The sequence below is a fragment of the Bidens hawaiensis genome, unplaced genomic scaffold, assembly GCF_021521415.1.
Source record: "Bidens hawaiensis isolate Kalapana, Puna unplaced genomic scaffold, B.hawaiensis_p1.1 tig00028248_1, whole genome shotgun sequence".
Lineage (NCBI taxonomy): Eukaryota > Viridiplantae > Streptophyta > Magnoliopsida > Asterales > Asteraceae > Bidens > Bidens hawaiensis.
In genome coordinates, this window is record NW_027494600.1 from 93,500 (window position 1) to 111,555 (window position 18,056).

An 18,056-nucleotide genomic window follows, 5' to 3' on the forward strand; every position below is an offset into this window, starting at 1 on the left:
TTCCACGCATGTACTTGCACTCTTCCAATTGCCGGCCTTGCTCTTCTTGCGGTTTGAGCCTTTCTCTTTGATGTCACCGACATTTGCTCCAAAAATGCCCAATCATCTTGTTTATAATTAGTACCAAATGTACCATTTGTGATTGATATTAAATCCTGCTCACCTTCCGTATTCAACTCCTCATGAAAAGCATTTAACAACTCCCAAAGAGCTATACCATGGTGAGGACAATTCTTTATCAACATATTGAACCGCTCAAATGCTTCATGAAACATCTCACCCGATTGTTGTTGAAAGCTTCTCAAATTTCATCTTGCATCATTAGTCTTTTGAGCTGTGTAAAATTCTTCTAAAAATCTCTGTTGCATCTTGGCCCAAGTGTAGATTGATGCAGAAGGCAATGTGTAAAACCATCTCTTTGCCTTATCTTCTAACGAAAATTGAAACAAAACCAACTTAACCTCATCCGGTGAAAATAAGTGAAAATAAGGTTCTTTCGTTGCTAGACCCTTATACTTTGGTAAACTTTGGAGCGCATTGGTTCTACCCTCAAATGTTCTTCCTTGTTGATTTTGTGGAATAACTACCGGAGATGGGTTATTGGTGATGACCAGTCTAAAATGAGCTTCAATTCCCCTTACCATCTCTCTTGCATGCCTTCTTGGTACCTACAATGGTACTCTCGGTTGGCCCATTTGCCTATAAACTGGTCTTGGTTGTGGATATGGCTGAAATTGTGGTTGAGGCATTGGTTGTTGATAATGAAGTTGTTGAGGAACTTGTTGTAATGGTTGTGGTTGTTGCAGTTGTTCTTGATTAATTTGAGGTACACCCCATGTTTGCAAAATTTGTTGCGGTTGTTGTTCGGGTACATACCCGAACATCCCTTGAACCCTCAATTGATTCCCATCAACCCCACTTGAATATCCCTCTTCATACTCTTCATACCCTTCATTGTTATCGCCATAACGTGGCCCACCAAACAATTGCGGGCCTGATCTAGGACCCGGTGAGATATGGGTTATGGGTGGGTCTTGAGGTAATGTGTATGGTTGTTGATTGAAAATTAGATGTTGTTGAGAGTGGAAAGGTGATTGTTGTGGTGAGTTTGATGATTTTCTTTGAATAGGCATGAAGTTGTTTAAAGGTGGAAGGTTAGATGGTGGTTGAAAGCTAAACAGGGTTGAGGTAGGCTCACGCGTAGGACTTGTAGTGGTAATGGGTTCAGTGAATGGAGGATTTTCTGGATTGATGGGTGGCATTAGTGGTAAGGATTGATCGAAGTCATGTTTGTTGTGTTGGTTGTTCTGCTTTGTGTGCTTGGTGACCCAATAATCTAATTCTCCCTTTGAAGAATCCAAACTGACAATAACAATTAAACAAAAACTACAAAAGTAACACACGTTGCGCACAACTCTCCGGCAACGACGCCAAAATTTAACGTGAGGTCGAAGACTCACTCAAAAATAAACCAAATACAACTAACTAGATAGCGGTAAGTGGGTGTCGAACACGAGGAGTTTGTGGAATATGTGTTAATAAGTAGTTTAACGATTAAGCTAATATAAATGTAAAGGACACAAAGTAATTTCCAAGTTGATTTTGATTTGATTTTGTGAACTAAAATAAACTAAACGAAAGTTGTAAACGATTGATTAAACGAGTATTTCTCTTGGAATTCGGGTTATCACCCAACACTCTTGTTTAAGTTCAATGGATAAATCATAATATCTTGATTTTGTGTAAATGTAATTGTTTGTGATTAATCAAGAACTAAATACTCGGATTACTAGAACACGAGGTTGTTACTTGTTAATCAATCAATATGTTTTCAACCCTAATTCCTTCTACTAAATCTCAATTGTCAACGACACCAAGAACGTATAGAATGAAACTAGGTTGAAACAATATGGACAAGCTACAAACAATCAAACAAACATCATAATTATACTAACATCACAATTAGATAATCAATCCAAGTGCAAGAACAATAAACAAAAGTGTTTTGTAAATAAACTTACATCTAAGAGAAATACCAAGAGAAACTAGCCACTTATGGTTTGATGGATGATCATACTGTCAATTGTCTCAATCATATGAATCAAAGACATAAACTAATGATTACCAACACCCAAAATAATGTTTTAGCCTCCACAAATCTCCCTCGGGTCATCCCAATTGAAAGATATCTCAAAAGACAACCAAAAACGAACTAAAAAGTGGCCCATACTCAGTAGTTACGTGTCGGGCCGTGTGCCACGGTCCACACCATGGACAACGGTCCAGCTACGGTGCCCGGAATGCCACGGTATGGTGTATTATGTTTATTTTGGTGCCAGTTTGACCGTGGCCCACGGTCAACACCGTGGACCACGGTGGAGCTCTTCCTCAATTTCTTCTTTTCTTCATATCTTTCTCGTTTCAACTCCGTTTTCTTCGCCGTTTTCGCCCATGTTCTCGTAATTTCATCCTCTACCTCCTTCTACATGCAAATATATGAGTAACCATAGTCAACCAATTCCATGAAATTAAGTTGGTTATGCCAATGCATTTATATCTTTTAACTCGCTTAATGGCTTCCCTAGGAGTCACTCGTCAGGGACACCATGGAAGTCTACATAGATGATATGATGGTGAAGTCAAAGAAAGTTGGGAATCACCTCCGGGATCTTGAAGAAGCCTTTAACATCCTCGACAAGTACAACATGAAGCTGAACACGTCCAAGTGTCACTTTGGAGTAGGGGCAGGAAATTTTTTGGGATATATGGCTACTAAGAGGGGATGGAAGCAAGTCCAGAGCAGATTAAAGCCATCGTGAACCTGAAAGTGCCTATCAACGTAAAGGACGTTCAAAGATTAACCAGCAGGATCGCAACCTTGAATAGGTTTATCTAAAGATCCTCAGAAAGGCTAAAAAGAGTTCTATAAGATCTTGAAAAATAACAAGAAGTTTGAATGGGGACAAAAGCATGAGAAGGCACTTAAAGACTTAAAACGGTATCTTTCATCAGCACCTTTACTCATGAAGCCTGAAGATGCTGAGCTTTTATTCCTCTATCAGGCGATGTCCCAAGATACAGTAAGTGATGTACTAGTCATGGATCACGAAGGGCAGCAACATCCTATCTACTATGTAAGAAAAAGTCTACTTGATGATGAATCCAGGCATTCCCATTTAGAAAAGTTAATTTTGGCTTTAGATATGACCTCAACGAAGTTAAGACATTATTTTGAGACGCATACTATTTTTGTTAAAACTAATTATCCTATTTAAAATGTTTTGAGAAAACCTGAAATGTCTAGTAGGATGGGTAAGTGGTGCTAAATTGAGTGTTTATTATCTTTTCAATGAATCTACGACATCAATTAAATCCCAAGATTTAGCTGAATTTGAGGCTGATTTCAATACTGATATTCAACAGGAAGCTGACTGGGAACTTCCATAACTAGACTAGATAAGAATAAGTGGATATTATTTACTGATGGGGCTTCAAATATCAGGGGGGACAGGCTTAGGAATTATCCTAAAATTGACATAATACCCCAGGCAATCAGAAGTGATTTCCAAGCCACCAACAATGAAGCTGAGTATGTAGCTTTAATTGCTAGCCTTCAGTTGTCTAAGGATTTAGAAATTAGAAATATTCATTTATTTGTGGATTCCTTATTACTTGCTAATCATTTCAATGGCTCTTACGCTGTTAGAAGGGAAAAACTAACCGAATATCTTCATACAGTTAAATTCTGGCAGAGAAATTCGATTCCTTATCATTGAACAGGTACCCGGGGAGGAAAATGCTGAAGCGGATGCTTTGGCAAATCTTGGATCTGCTTTCAGGATCTTGATGGAAATAAAAAATTCCAATCACACATATCCTGAATCCAACCACAGATATGCCTTCACTTAATGAAAAGGAATTAATAAGAGAAGCTGCTGAGCGAGATCCCCAAGTCAATGAAGTAACATATTTTGAAGATATTGCAGATCAGGATCCTCAAGCTAGTCAGGAATCCTAGGTTCAACCTATCAAGAAATATTTGCAACACACCGAGATCCCTATGGATGAGAATCCTAAAGTCTTTCGTATGAAGGTATCTTGATTCGTTCTTCTGAATGATATTCTCTATAAAAAATCTCTTACAGGTCCATACATGAGATGCCTGGAGGATCCTGAAATACAAGAAGTTCTAAAAGATATCCATGAAGGCAACTGTGGGAATCACACTGGAGGTCAATCACTATTCTCCAAAATCCTTAGGACTGCTTAATATTGGCCAACCATGGGGAAGGATGCAATGATCTATGCTCAAACGTGTGATGCCTGTCAAAGACACGGAAACATTCTTTAACAACCGCCTGAACCCATCCATCCGATCGTATCTCCATGGCGTATCTTGAGGGATGGATAGTGGGGAAATTACCCAAGGCTCTAAGAGGAAAGGTTGTCATGTTAGCCATGTCAGACTACTTTTCCAAATGGATTGAAGCAGAAGCATTTGCCCAAGTTAGAGAACAAGAAGTGATATCCTTCATTAAGAGGAACATCCTAACGCGTTTCGGAATCCTAGCCGAGATAGTCTGTGATAATGGATCTCAATTCATTGGCATGAGAACCACTGAATTTTGTGTTGCGTGGGTATCAAAATGATCACTTCTACACCAGTACACCCTCAAGCCAATAGACAAGTGGAATCTTCAAACAAGATCATCGTCAACAATTTGTAGAAGAAGGACAAAGAAAGGAAAGTGGGCCGAAGAGCAATCATTTTTATTATGGGCAGATCAAACTATATCAAAGAATGCTACCAGTCAAACTCCTTTTGTAACGATTCCGACTAAACCAGGTATACCCTAACCGGTAGACAATAGTTACGTCATATTTAATGTCGGGTACATGAATTACCATAGTAATTATACGAGAATACATGGTTCAATGTATTGATTGTACGTGAATATATAATTCATCGTATTGAATATGCGATTAATCGATTGATAGTTATTGAAACCCGAACGGATCGAGGGTTCAATTATAGACGATATCTATAATATTTAGTGATTTTATGAAGCATTAATGCTTCAGGATAAGTAAAGTACGGTATAGAAAAAGAATTACGATTTAATGGTACGTCGGTACATTAAACGAAACCTTCAATACCAAACCGAGCAAGAGACGATCGATCAAGCCGAAAAAGATGCGCAATTATTAATAATATGATGTTTTGAGTTAATAAATGTCATGGTTTAAGTTTTTAAAGTTTTTAAATCGGTTTTATATAAATTTCATTTTTAAGCCAAAAACGACCGTTTTAGCCTCGTTTTAAGCCGAATTAGACATTTAACCGAAAAACGAACTGAACCAGATTATCCAAAACATTATCCGGATTCTCAATATCCAAATATGTGGCTAAGAATGAAAAGGTGGGTCCCACCCCACCCCTTTACTTGGTCCGATCGGAAATGGGGTAAAATCCCCTTACCCCTCATTTTTTTTATAACAACCTTAGCATGATCTTCAATCCTCTCCACATTTTGATCCACAAACCCGGAATTTTAACAAAAAAACCGAGGTAAAAAGTCGAGTTATTTACGTTTCCATCTTCGTTTCTTGAGTTTATTTGCAAGAAAATGAGGTTTCAAAGATGAAAACCGATTCTTGCATGATCAAGTGATGTATACGGGTTATACAAGGGATCTTGGTCCAAGAAAGGAGTTAAACGAACCAAAAACGAATTTTTACGGTTTAAACTTTAGTTTTGAAACAATAACCGAAACTATAGTGTAAGAGGCTTGATTGTGAGTGTAACTTGCTTGGTATTGTGGTATGTTGGTTGTAGGTTCTGTATTTAGTGGTAGATAAGGCGGAAAAACGAGTTTGTAGCTTGTAGTGGCGGAAAACAAAAGGTATATTCGGTTTATGTTCGGTTATGGAATTTTGGACAGATTGTGGATGGTTTAGATTTGGGTCATGAAATTTTACAGGGATTTTCTACACATGAAAATAAGAGTTCTGTGAAATTTTGGTAATTTTTGGACAAAGGATGAATATTTGGTGAATTTAATGCTCGGTTTTGGCTAAAAATGGTGAAAAAAAGTTAAATATCATGAAAGATTCTGGAAAATTTCAGATAAGCTTTTTATAACATGTATATGTCACACACAAAATTTTAGGTCAGTTGGAGAAGTCTAGGTAGGCTTTTCGGTTAAACGAGTTCTTGGGTTTTCTAGCTCGGTTTTAGTGAAAATGGCATGTAAAAGAAGATTTTGGTTCTGGAAAAATTACAAGGGACTATTTGGATGGCAGGGGTCTTCCAGGAAAAATTTGGGATTTTTCTAAGGTCGTTTGGTATTTACGACATATTTAGTGTTTAAATGGTGTTTAAAAATAGATAAATAAATTTTAAATATAAAAATTAATTCTGGAAATATTTTTATAAAATTCCCCACTGTCAAAAAGTGATTTGTGCAAAATTTCAAGATCCGAGAATAAACGGATAATTATTTGTGCAAAAACAAACTTTTAAAGCTTAAAACGCGTAAACCGGTAAAGTTCGCCTAAACGAACTGACTGGTGTATAAAAACCCTAAAAATGAACTATTTTCATATAATTGAGTTAAACAAGTAAAAATGAATCATCCGAAAATAATTCGGATGATTTGAGTAATTTTACCCGATTTAACAGTTTCCGGTGCGCTAAAGACGGAAACGGGTCCCGCGGCCAAATGGGGCGTCTAAACCGAGCTCTAATTTCACAACTTTAATTAAACTATCAGTCAACCACTATTTTCGGGTCGTGTGTGACCAAACTCATTTTTGAAACGTAAAAACGGATAACCGTGCTAGGCACGCAAAACGGGGAAAACGAACTAATAGTAAATTTGACTATAGAACTCTAAACGATATCACAATCTGAGTCCGGAGAAGTGTTTCTGGGTTAACATTGCCCCCGGAATGGGTACAGTACTGGGTTAACAGTGTCCCCAGATGTACCGGTTGATACGGTTAAAGATTATATAAACAATAATTGTATAATAACGATCGTAGGGATCATATTACAGATTGGACGTGTTAACTGATAATGATTGTTGTTACCTGCTTGCATGTGCTAAGGTGAGTTTCACGAGCCCCTTTTTCTGAATTTTTTTTAAATATTTTCTCGGGGCGGAAGCATGTTACTACTGAAATGTTTAAGTACATACTGAACGCATGGATTTGCGTGGATTTATATATATTTTATTGTACGGGAATCGTACGGAAATGTACTAAGATGGTAATTGTCTGAGTTGCTAACATTCTAAGGCCCCGGAACACGAGTGATTAACTGAAAGCCGGTAGAGTGTGGATAGTACTATTGGTCTGACAAACCCAACTGGTCCGGCATGGATTTGCTGATGTTTCCCAGCCAGTTGCACATGTTTATTTTGTTGTTATTTATTTTGCTATGTAATGTTAGACATAGCGGTTTGGGGCAGGTCCGTGGGCGGGGGATATGCCACGGGGGTTGTGTGTGATAGTCAGAGGTTTCACTTGTGGGCTCAGCATAATTACATCGATAATATTATATTTTGATATTGATATATCATGGTTTACTCGAATTGTGAAACTCACCAACTATTCGTAGTTGACCCGTTTTCTCACATGCTTTTCAGGTACAAGTAAGATGAAGTGATTGCTTACGTGCTAAGTGCTTGATGTGTGTAAGATTTGCGTGCGGGATGTTAGGATACATTATAATAAATAGAATTATGTATCGTATTGTATGATGTGTGTATCACATAGACGGTAATGAAATACGAGATAATGTAATTTGAAGTATATTAATGTATTCAGTTTTCTTTATAAACAATGTGGTTGATATCAGAGGTGTCTGTTGCATCCCGTTTACGTTTCCGCTGCGGTTACGGGGTGTTACACCTTTCTCTTTAGTGTTCGGAACCGAAGCAATGATTCCGACCGAAATGGTGATCCCTACTGCAAGATCCTACCTGCAGAATCCTAAAACCAACAATCAAGATCTTGCCGATGATCTTTACGTGGTGGATGAACTTTGGGATTCTGCAAGGATTCGTATGGCAGAATACCAACAAAGTATCATCAAGTCCTACAATAAGAACGTCAAGGTCAGAAGATTTCAAGTGGTAGATTTGGTACCAAGGAAGGCATTTCAAAATACAACGGATCCCAAGGATGGAAAATTAGCACACAAATGGGAAGGACCATACAGGATCGAGGTTGAAGCAGGGAATGGAGCATATCAGTTTTCTGCTATGGATGGCAGGATCCTACTAAGATCCTAGAATGCTATTCACCTTAAACTCAACTTCGTGTAAGTTAGAACTTTATTTCTAACTTAGTATGGTATGTATCCTAACCTTACTATTTCAAATATTTAAATTCTTTTTACTATTCCTTAAACCAATTACTAGGTTAAGCATCAGAGGGGTGTTAGATGAGCTAACACCCACCCTCACAAAGGTTCAATTGTTTTGCAGAATCGGGATCCCGACTAAGAAGTGAATGCAATCCTAGGGGTTTGGCCACCTCTCTACGTTTAAGGTTCTAATCCATTCTAAGGTTTAAACGTTTTCACCTTTCTAAGAATTGAGTTTAAACACTCCGTCTGGGCGCACGTTGTCCACGTGTAGTTCAAGATGGCGGGACAAGTTCTTCTTAATGGTGGCTAACAATTTCATTGCTATTGGCTGCATGTTGGATCCTCAAGTATATTACCAATGGAATAACATAACCATGTTATACAACTGTGGCTTGTCCCAAGTATTTACATAAGGTTTTGGCATTTTCATTTTACTCACGATTGGCTCGTCTCCAGAATTTAACACCTAGGTGTTAACTCAAGATCAACGTTATTTTCGGGATTTTCCCTAGGATCTTTATGATCAAAATTATTTTTGGGATTTTCTCTAGGATCCTCAAGATCACCTATTTATCTCAAAAATTCTCAAAGGATATTATCTTAACATGTCTTGAAGGATCTCAAGAAGATAACTACTATGGCGATTGATTCTCTTTAAAGTCCAAAGTTTCTACCGTTAGAGTGACACTAGGCCCTATCCTATCCAAACAGGTTTTTTCATTTGCTTACTTTCCTAAGTATGTGGTGAAAAATTATTTCCAAACTGATGTTTTTATTCAATCCAATTAAGTATAGTTCAATGCCTTTTTGATATAAAACGAAATACACATAAATAAGGCTAAAGATTATCATCATATTAAGCAAAAGGATATTCCTAACTTCCTTCTGAAACCCAGGATCCCTCCATCTGGAATATCTAAAGTTTTTGTAAGCTGATACTCAAAGGCTTCATCTTGAAACTCAGGATCCCTCCACCTTAAACTATTCATTGTTTTGCAAACATAAGAAACAAAGTATTCAAAAGATCACCACGTGACAGGAAAAGTAAATTGTTTAGTAACAACCAAGCCTATCAAAGGTTCAGAACTTATTTAACTCTTTGCTGATATCTGATATGCATACCTATTCAAGTTATTATTATTTTTATGCTTTTAACTCTATTGAAATTTTAGTTTTTGACCAAGCTCAATTAACTAACTCATAGCATTCATATAATCTGTTTTTCAAAATAATCTATTTATTTCATATACATGTTTCTAAACAAGGATTTGATGAATGTTAGAATTGTTGTCAAAAAAACCTATCTTTATATGTAAACTTTTAAAGCATCTTGTATCCTAACAGGATGCTTAAAATTTTTTCTCAAGTATATCAAACCCTTGGTAGTTGAAAATTCATTTCAAAATTTGTTTTCAAACAAACCAACAGAATGGCAGAAAATATTTCTCAATTTGAATGTATAAGGAATTGCAGCTTCTTGGTGACTTCAGCATACCTCATCATTTCGAAGAGATTCACTGGCGACTTGAAACAAAGCAAAGAAACGCGTGGCTTCAAAACAAGACGAAGTAGGAGCTGGCTTAAGGGATCTGCAATAGGGACTTAAAGACAAAATGTTTCCTCAACAAACAACGATTTGAAAATTTAACAGTTGTAAATGGTGATTACAGCTGTTAAATTTGGGGACAATTGTTATAGGTCAATTTTATAACTCGGGATCCTGGTCCTGATTTCTACTTTTTCCAGGATCTTGTGTACTAACGGTTTATTCCGATCTTGGCTTTGACTTATTCTTATAGGTAACCATTGGTGACCTAGTTAATCATAAAGGCTCGCGAAATAAAGTGAAGAATACGCGTGGGATGGGTCCATAACGGCTAGAAGTGATGACCAAGTTAAGTTCCTATTAATTAGGCGGGATCCTCGGAGACTGTTACTTTCATTTTTATTGATAATAAAAATAATGTTGATAAGTAACTGTTTTAGACTTATTCTATGCTAAAGACTCAACGAAAGCACGTGAAGAATAGTCCAATGGCTTTGAGTGTTGACCAAGGAGAAGCCGGATTAGCTCATAAGTTGTTTAATTCTTTTACTGTATAAGGAGGTCATTGGGATGGATAGGAACGCATCATTTTTACAGACAACCACAACACTACCACTTACTGTACTCTAGACTCCATCACACTTGGCTCTCGAGTTGTAAACTATTTTTCACTTTAATAAATTAAGGCAGGGGATAAATTTCCCCTCCCGAGGTTTTTTCCAAAGATCCTCACCAGGATGCTAGGCTTTTCCTAGCTATATTGTTGTGTTCACTTTACCTATACCGCATTTACTTACCATATTGTTGAAGAACACTCTACCTCACCTAGCGAATTTGTTCTATAATTGCATTGGTAATTTTTGACCAAAGCAGGTGCTACCAACCTCCTCTAATGGTTTGAGCCGAAGGAAAGTGTGTTCCCCCATTGCTCGTGGCCAGAAGACAAAAAGACAGCCTACGCCTAAAGCGTCTTCAAACTGAGTGCCCTCACCTAGTGGAATGGTGAGAAACGCTTTCTTGGGGCTGAGGTTGCAATGGCCTTTCCATAGGATGACCTCAAGCAACTCATGTTGAAAAAGTTTTGCCCGAAACACAGAACTCCGGAAGCTGGAAGAAGAGTTCTGAACCTTGAAGCAAGAAGGTGGTGATAAAGCCACTTACAATGATCGATTCCATGAATTGAGCCTTCTCATCCCGCACATGATCACTCCTTGGAGCATGCCATTGATAAGTACATCTCGGATTTGCCTATGCAAATCCAAGATTCCGTCCTGAGCCGTGACCCAAAAATCCTTCATGATGCAATCACTCTAGCCGGTACCCTCACCAAGAACCACGTTAAGGCCGGGACCTTGACACAAAAGAGTTCCAAGTAACCCAATGATAAGCCCGCACTCGAGCCCACTAAAAAATCCAAGCTCGAATCCTCTTAGCCCGAATCCTCCAAGCACAACAACAATCATAACTCTTCCCATTACCACAACAACAAGAGAAAGCCCAACTCCCAAAACTATGTCTTAGCCTAACCACTAGCCTAACAAGCCCCTCCAAACAAGAAGCCCTACACCGGCCCACACCCATATTGCAACACTTGCCAACGCCACCATCTGGCACAATCCACTTGCCGGGTGTGCACCAATTTTCACTAGTTCGGCCACCTTACCCAATATTGTCGAGAAGCACCTCGTGTGCAAGCCGCTCCACTGCGGTTCCCACCATCAAACCAACCCAACCGAGCCTTCCCCTGTGCTCTAATCATCGCTCCCGTTAGAGCTTGTTTTAATTGAAGTGACCCAAATCACCTATGCAATGTGTGTCCTCGGCTCGCTCAATCCCACCAAGCCTACAGTGCACCACTACCCTACTACACCTCCCAAGCCTACCAAGTACAAGTTTACCAACCCCAACTCATGGCTCCCCAAACTCCTTAAGCCCAACCCATAGTTATGCAAGCCTATCAAGCTCCAACTCCTCAAGCTTCAACTTCTCAAACCCAAGCACCTCCTGGAACTTAAGGGAGAGCTTTCACCATCAATGCTCATCAAGCCCGAAACTGGAATGATGTGGTGAAGGTACGTTTCTAGTTCATAAGCACCATGCTTCGGTATTATTTGATTCGGGAGCCGATAAGAGCTTTATTTCCTTTGATTTTGAATACATACTTGATGTGCCTCGTAGTAAATTATCTAAGCTCTTAGTGATAGAGATAGCTAATGGTAGTTCGATCATTATTGACTCCGTTTTCATAAATGCACACTTACTTTGAATGAGAAAAACTTCTCTATTGACCTTATCCCTATGCAAATGGGTAGCTTCGATGTCATTGTTGGTATGGATTGCTCCCTCTCCACCGTGCCGAAATTCTATGTTTTGAGAAACTCATTCGAATCCCTGTCAATAGAGGCACAGTTCTAAACCTTCCCGAAGAAAAACCCTTCTCAAGGCTAAACCTCATGTTGTGCCTCGAAGCCTAACGCTACTTACGCAAGAAGTACGTCGCTTTCTTAGCCCATGTCACCACAAAATCCCATGAAGAAAAGAAACTTCTCGACATCCCAATTGTCCGCGACTTCCTCGAAGTCTTTCCCGATGAAGTTTTCGGACTCCCTCCCGTTCGTGAAGTGGAGTTCCGTATTAACCTCGTACCCGGAGCAAACCCCGTAGCCAAAGCACCTTATCGCCTTGCACCTTTCGAGATGCAAGAACTCTCTATCCAAATCAAAGAACTCATGGACAAGGGTTTCATTTGCCTGAGATCATGTCCATGGGGCGCACCCGTCTTGTTTGTCAAGAAGAAGGACGGTACTCTTTGTATGTGTATCGATTACCGCGAGCTCAGCAAGCTTACTATCAATAACCGTTATCCCCTTCCATGTATCAATGATTTTTTCGATCAACTCCAAGGAGTCACATGTTTCTCCAAGATTGATATCCGTTTGGGTTATCACCAACTCCGTGTTCACGAAGATGACATGCCCAAGACCGCCTTCCGTACTTGTTATGGCCACATTGAGTTCCGAGTTATGCCTTTTAGGTTAACTAATGCTCCTGCAATTTTCATGGACCTTATGAATCGTGTTTGTAAACCATGCCTCGACAAGTTCGTGATTGTTTTCAACAACGATATCTTGATATTTTCTAAATCCAAGACCAGCAAAAGAATCATTTCCGTGCCATTCTCTACTTTTTGCGAAAGGAACAAATTTACGCTAAATTCTCCAAATGCGAATTTTGGCTAAAGCAAGTTCAATTCTTGGGCCACATTGTCAACGATAAGGGTATTCATGTTGACCCCACTAAAATCAAGGCCGCTAAAAATTGGAAGACCCCGTCATCTTCAGCGTAGGTTCGTTCATTTCTTGGTTTAGTGGGGTATTACCGTCGTTTTATCCATAAATTTTCAAATATTCCTTCACCCATTACTGCACTAACCCACAAAGGAAAGTTTATGAATGGGGTTCCGATCAAGAGGAAGCATTTCAAAATCTAAAGGACATGCTTTGCAATGCTCCAATCCTTACTTTTCCCTAGGGCAACAACGATTTTGTTGTCTTTTGCGACGCTTCCATTCAAGGTCATGGTTGTGTTCTTATGCAACGAGACAAGAACATTGCTTACGCCTCGCGTCAACTCAAGGTTCACGAGACAAATTACACGATGCACAATCTCGAACTCCGTGCGATCGTGTTTGCCTTGAAAAATGGAGACACTACCTTTACGACACGAAATGTGTGGTCTTCACCGACCATAAAAGTTTACAACACATTTTCGACCAAAAGGACCTCAATATAAGGAAAAGACGACGGGCCAAGTTGTTAAGTGATTGCAATTGCAAAATTCGCTACCACCCCGGGAAAGCGAATGTCGTGGCCGATTCTCTTAGTCGTAGAAGTCATATAAATTCTGTCTTACTCAATTTTATCACCAAGCAATCCGACCTTCAGTACCCACATCTTTGACGCACAACACATCTCCGTCACCGAAGGTAACTTATACGACAAGATGTCGTGTGGCGCCGAAATCCAACTTGAAACCAAACGCAATGGTTTACTCTATTATTTGAACCGTTTATGGGTTCCCGATCGTGATGGTCTTTGCATTTCATCCTCGATGAAGCTCATAAGTCACGATACTCTATTCATCCCGGTGTGGATAAAATGTATGCCGATCTCTGTCGCCTGTTTTGGTGGCCGGGAATGAAGAAAGATATCGCGGTTGATGTATCTAAATGCCTCACTTGTTCTAAGGTTAAACCCGAGCATCAAAAGCCATTTGTCTTGCCCAAGCAACCTCCGATTCCTGTTTGGAAATGGGAAGACATAGCCATGGATATCATTACCAATTCCCCACTACTTAAAGCCGCAATGATAGCATTTGGGTGATTATTTGATCGTTGACCAATTCGACTCACTTCATACATTTCCGAGAAAAGTCCTCCATAAGCGAATTAGCCCGACTCTATGTGAAGAACATCATTTTCTTCCATGGAACTTTGTTGACCATTATCTCTGGTCGTGATGGTCGGTTTACCTCTCATTTTTGGAGTTCGTGGCAAAGCCGCCTTGGGTACCCGTATTGATCTAAGCAACGCTTATCACCCGCAAACCGATGGTCAATCCGAGCGAAAAATTCAAACTCTTGAGGATATGTTCCACTCTCGCATGCTAGATTTTGGTGGAAATTGGGATACATATCACTTGTAGAGTTTTCCTACAATAATAGTTTTCACACTAGTATTGGCATGGCACCCTTTGAAGCTTTCTATGGCGGAAATGTCGTTCCTCGATTTGTAGGAACAAGATTGGTAAAACGCAAATCACCGGTCCCGAGCTTGTTCAAGAAACTTCCGATCGAATTTGCTCTTATTAGTCAAAATCTTCTTACCGCTAGTAGCCGTCAAAAGAGCTACGCTGATAAGCACCGTAAACACCTCTCTTTCAATGTAGGTGATCGAGTTCTCCTCAAAGTATCCCCATGGAAGGGGGTAGTTCGTTTTGGCAAAAAGGAATAAGTTATCTCCTCGATTCGTTGGTCTGTTTAAGATCGTTGAGAGGGTTGATAGAGTTGCGTATCGACTAGATCTCCCTGATGAGCTATCGAATGTTCATCCGAATTTTCACATTTTCAGTCTCAAGAAGTGCATAGCCGAAGGGAATCTCCACATACCCCTCAACAATGTATAAATTGATGAATCTATGTGCGCTATCGAAAAACTGTTGAAATCATGGATCGTATGGACATGGAAACCAAGCGTAGCCGTATTCGCTTGTCAAGGTTCGTTGGGAATCTAAACACGGTCCTGAGTTCACTTGGGAGCGTGAAGACCAAATGAAGATCAAGTACCCGCACCTCTTCATTACGGCTTAATCTCTAATTTTGGGACGAAATTTCCAAAAGTGGGGAATGCTGTAGCATTTCGGAATTTTCTTTTCCTTGTATTGTATTCTTGTAATTCGGGTATATTATCAATAAAAATCTCACATTTGTTTAAGTATATTCATTTCTTTTATTTATTTATTTATAAAACTATGAATCGCATGTAAAAACAACTCATAACTAACCTTTAATCAAATCTTGCACCCACAACTAAAGACCAAGGACCATGTTGCAATTAAATAAAAAATTCTTCCCTCGTCTCCTCTTCTTCCCATCACGACACCATACCCCCCCCCCCCCCTCTTTCTTGTTCCTCAGTCCTCGACCGAAATCAACGGAATTGACCTTATCAAGTCATTTATTTACCTCATAAGAATCACATCGACACTCTAATCATGGTAAACTATAACAATTTGACAGCTAATTCACCAAAATGAAACCGTCGCTAACTAGGCTTTGTTTCACTATAAGTACACGTCCATAAAGCAATTAAAATCGTCCATACCTTCCCCTCAGCATCACGATTCAAGCTCCTAAATTGGTTTCAACATGCGAAGCCAAGAAGACCCGTTTTGATTCCGATTTGGACCGTAAACCCTAAGTCACCATTCTCCCTCAATTCGTTAACATTAAAGGTAATATATAATTATATGCATTCAAATCGTTTTTAATCAATAAACGATAACCCCAAAACCAATTCGAATCAACATCGATTAAAATTTGATCAATTTGGAACGGATTCAAGTTAGGGTTTATAGTTAAAACGGGGATCATGTTCTGAGTCTGTTCAAGTATTTTAAGAATCATCATCTTTCACAAGTTGAAGCACCAGCTTGATGGCTGGTGCGTATTTTTTAAGAACTCAGAACCGGCCCAAGCGCGAGTTTGAACCCCTGGACCCAGTTTTTGTTTTCCTTTTTTAATCTTCTTCTTTCTTTTATTTTTATCAAATCAATTGATTTGGTCGACCCATGAGCGTTACATGGCATTTTAACCGACCCAACTAAATATCGAATTAACGGATTCCAATATGAGCAGTTCGAGTATCTCGTGAACCACCACGGGTGATACGTTCCAACCAAAAATCAAATCGAAAACGAGTTGGGAAATGAATAGTTGGATTGTCTATGGGTTATCATGGATTTTTCACCCAACTAACCATTTTAAAATAAATAATAAAAAAATATAATATTGGAAAATTTTCCCTAATTTAGCCACGAACCACCGTGAATTTGGTTCTTATAAAAGGAATGTAACTGACCGGTCACGTTGACCACTTAAAGTTCCGGTCGTATGACATTTGTTCCGCTTTGGCCTATAGGATCGAATACTGTGGTTAGGTTATCCTCCAAGTAAGGAATAGCGTCTTACCTTGAGTTCTCGAAATCGTTTTGCTAAGGCCCTACTCACAATTCTCTCCCCCTTATGGTTACTACAAGAACATGTCTTACTCCCATGCTTTAAGTTGCAGGAGTAAAAACAAAACTAGGAAATTCTTAAGGAATTTCCCAAAATAAGAACAATCCACAAAATTCATTAAATAAAGGAATTTAAAAATTATTTTGAGAGTGAGACGTAGCCTCGGAGTTTGTGTATGCACAACATTCAAATACTAAAATAAATAAATAATCTAGGTAAGCCATAAACACATAATAATAAGCACATAAGGCAATCGAGTAGACACGTATAGGGTCCTAAGCATATTTCTAGGACAATTCTAACCACCTACCTTATAACCTTCGGCTCTGATATCAATCTGTCACTCCTCAACTTAAGGCAGAAATGCCTGGGTGCGAACCGTGGTTCACAGCTCACAAGGTACTCATATAATATAAAATATTACAATATCTATTTAATTTATTTATTTCATAATTCAAATAAAGTGCACAAGTTTCCAAACATGACATAAATTCAAAACAGTTAAAAATTCCAAAAGTAAATGATAGAGCAAATATTCTTTATTTTATTTTCTAAGGTCTTTCTATGCGTTCTTCACTTAGCTTCAAATCGACTGATAACCTGCATATGCGTAGAAAATAAACAGAGATTTTGTCAACAACACATGTTGAGTGAGATAATCACCAGTTTTGATACTAATAATAATAATATATGATATATAATAAATGATGGACTCTAAATGCGTAAACAAAATAATGCGAGTAATAATCAATCAAACCGTGAGCAAATAAAAGGTATCAGTTGACCAAGCCTCACGAACACGGGCTATGGCTACCATGACTAGCATACAAATGTGATTGTTGGTTGACCATGCATGTCGAACATGGGCTATGGCTACTAAGACGGCGTATGATCATACTATAATGTGATTATGATGGACCTCTCCGAATATAATAGCATACAAACACTTAATCAATTAGCAATTAGCATTTAATTGATATACACACAATATTAACGTTTGCGAGTTTGTATACATACATACATACATATATATATACATACATATATATATATATAATGAAAACATTAAAATAAAAGGGGAATGATATCTCACCTTATTGTTTAGGCGAGTGCGCGAGAAATACGAATAAAAACGATTAAACGAACGAACCGTCCTTTAACATGCTGACTGAGATAAACCAAACAAACTTGAAACTTAGAGATAATAAACTATGATTAAAACCGAGAACGTAGCCACTGGAATTGATCCAAACGGATGTCTAGAACTCCGATTATGAGAAAATTAACGTTTAAGCGAGCAGATATTGACCAGAATCCGAACAATGAGTTAGAAGTCGAGTT

The 18,056-nt window shown here is 38.7% G+C and overlaps 1 non-coding gene across 1 annotated transcript; it reads left to right on the top strand.

Moving 5' to 3' along the window:
• The first annotated feature begins 213 nt into the window (after positions 1 to 213).
• On the top strand, positions 214 to 315 carry LOC143576633 (small nucleolar RNA R71). Its single transcript, XR_013142977.1, has one exon. It is a non-coding gene; the product is annotated as a small nucleolar RNA R71 (small nucleolar RNA).
• The last annotated feature ends 17,741 nt before the right edge of the window (positions 316 to 18,056 follow it).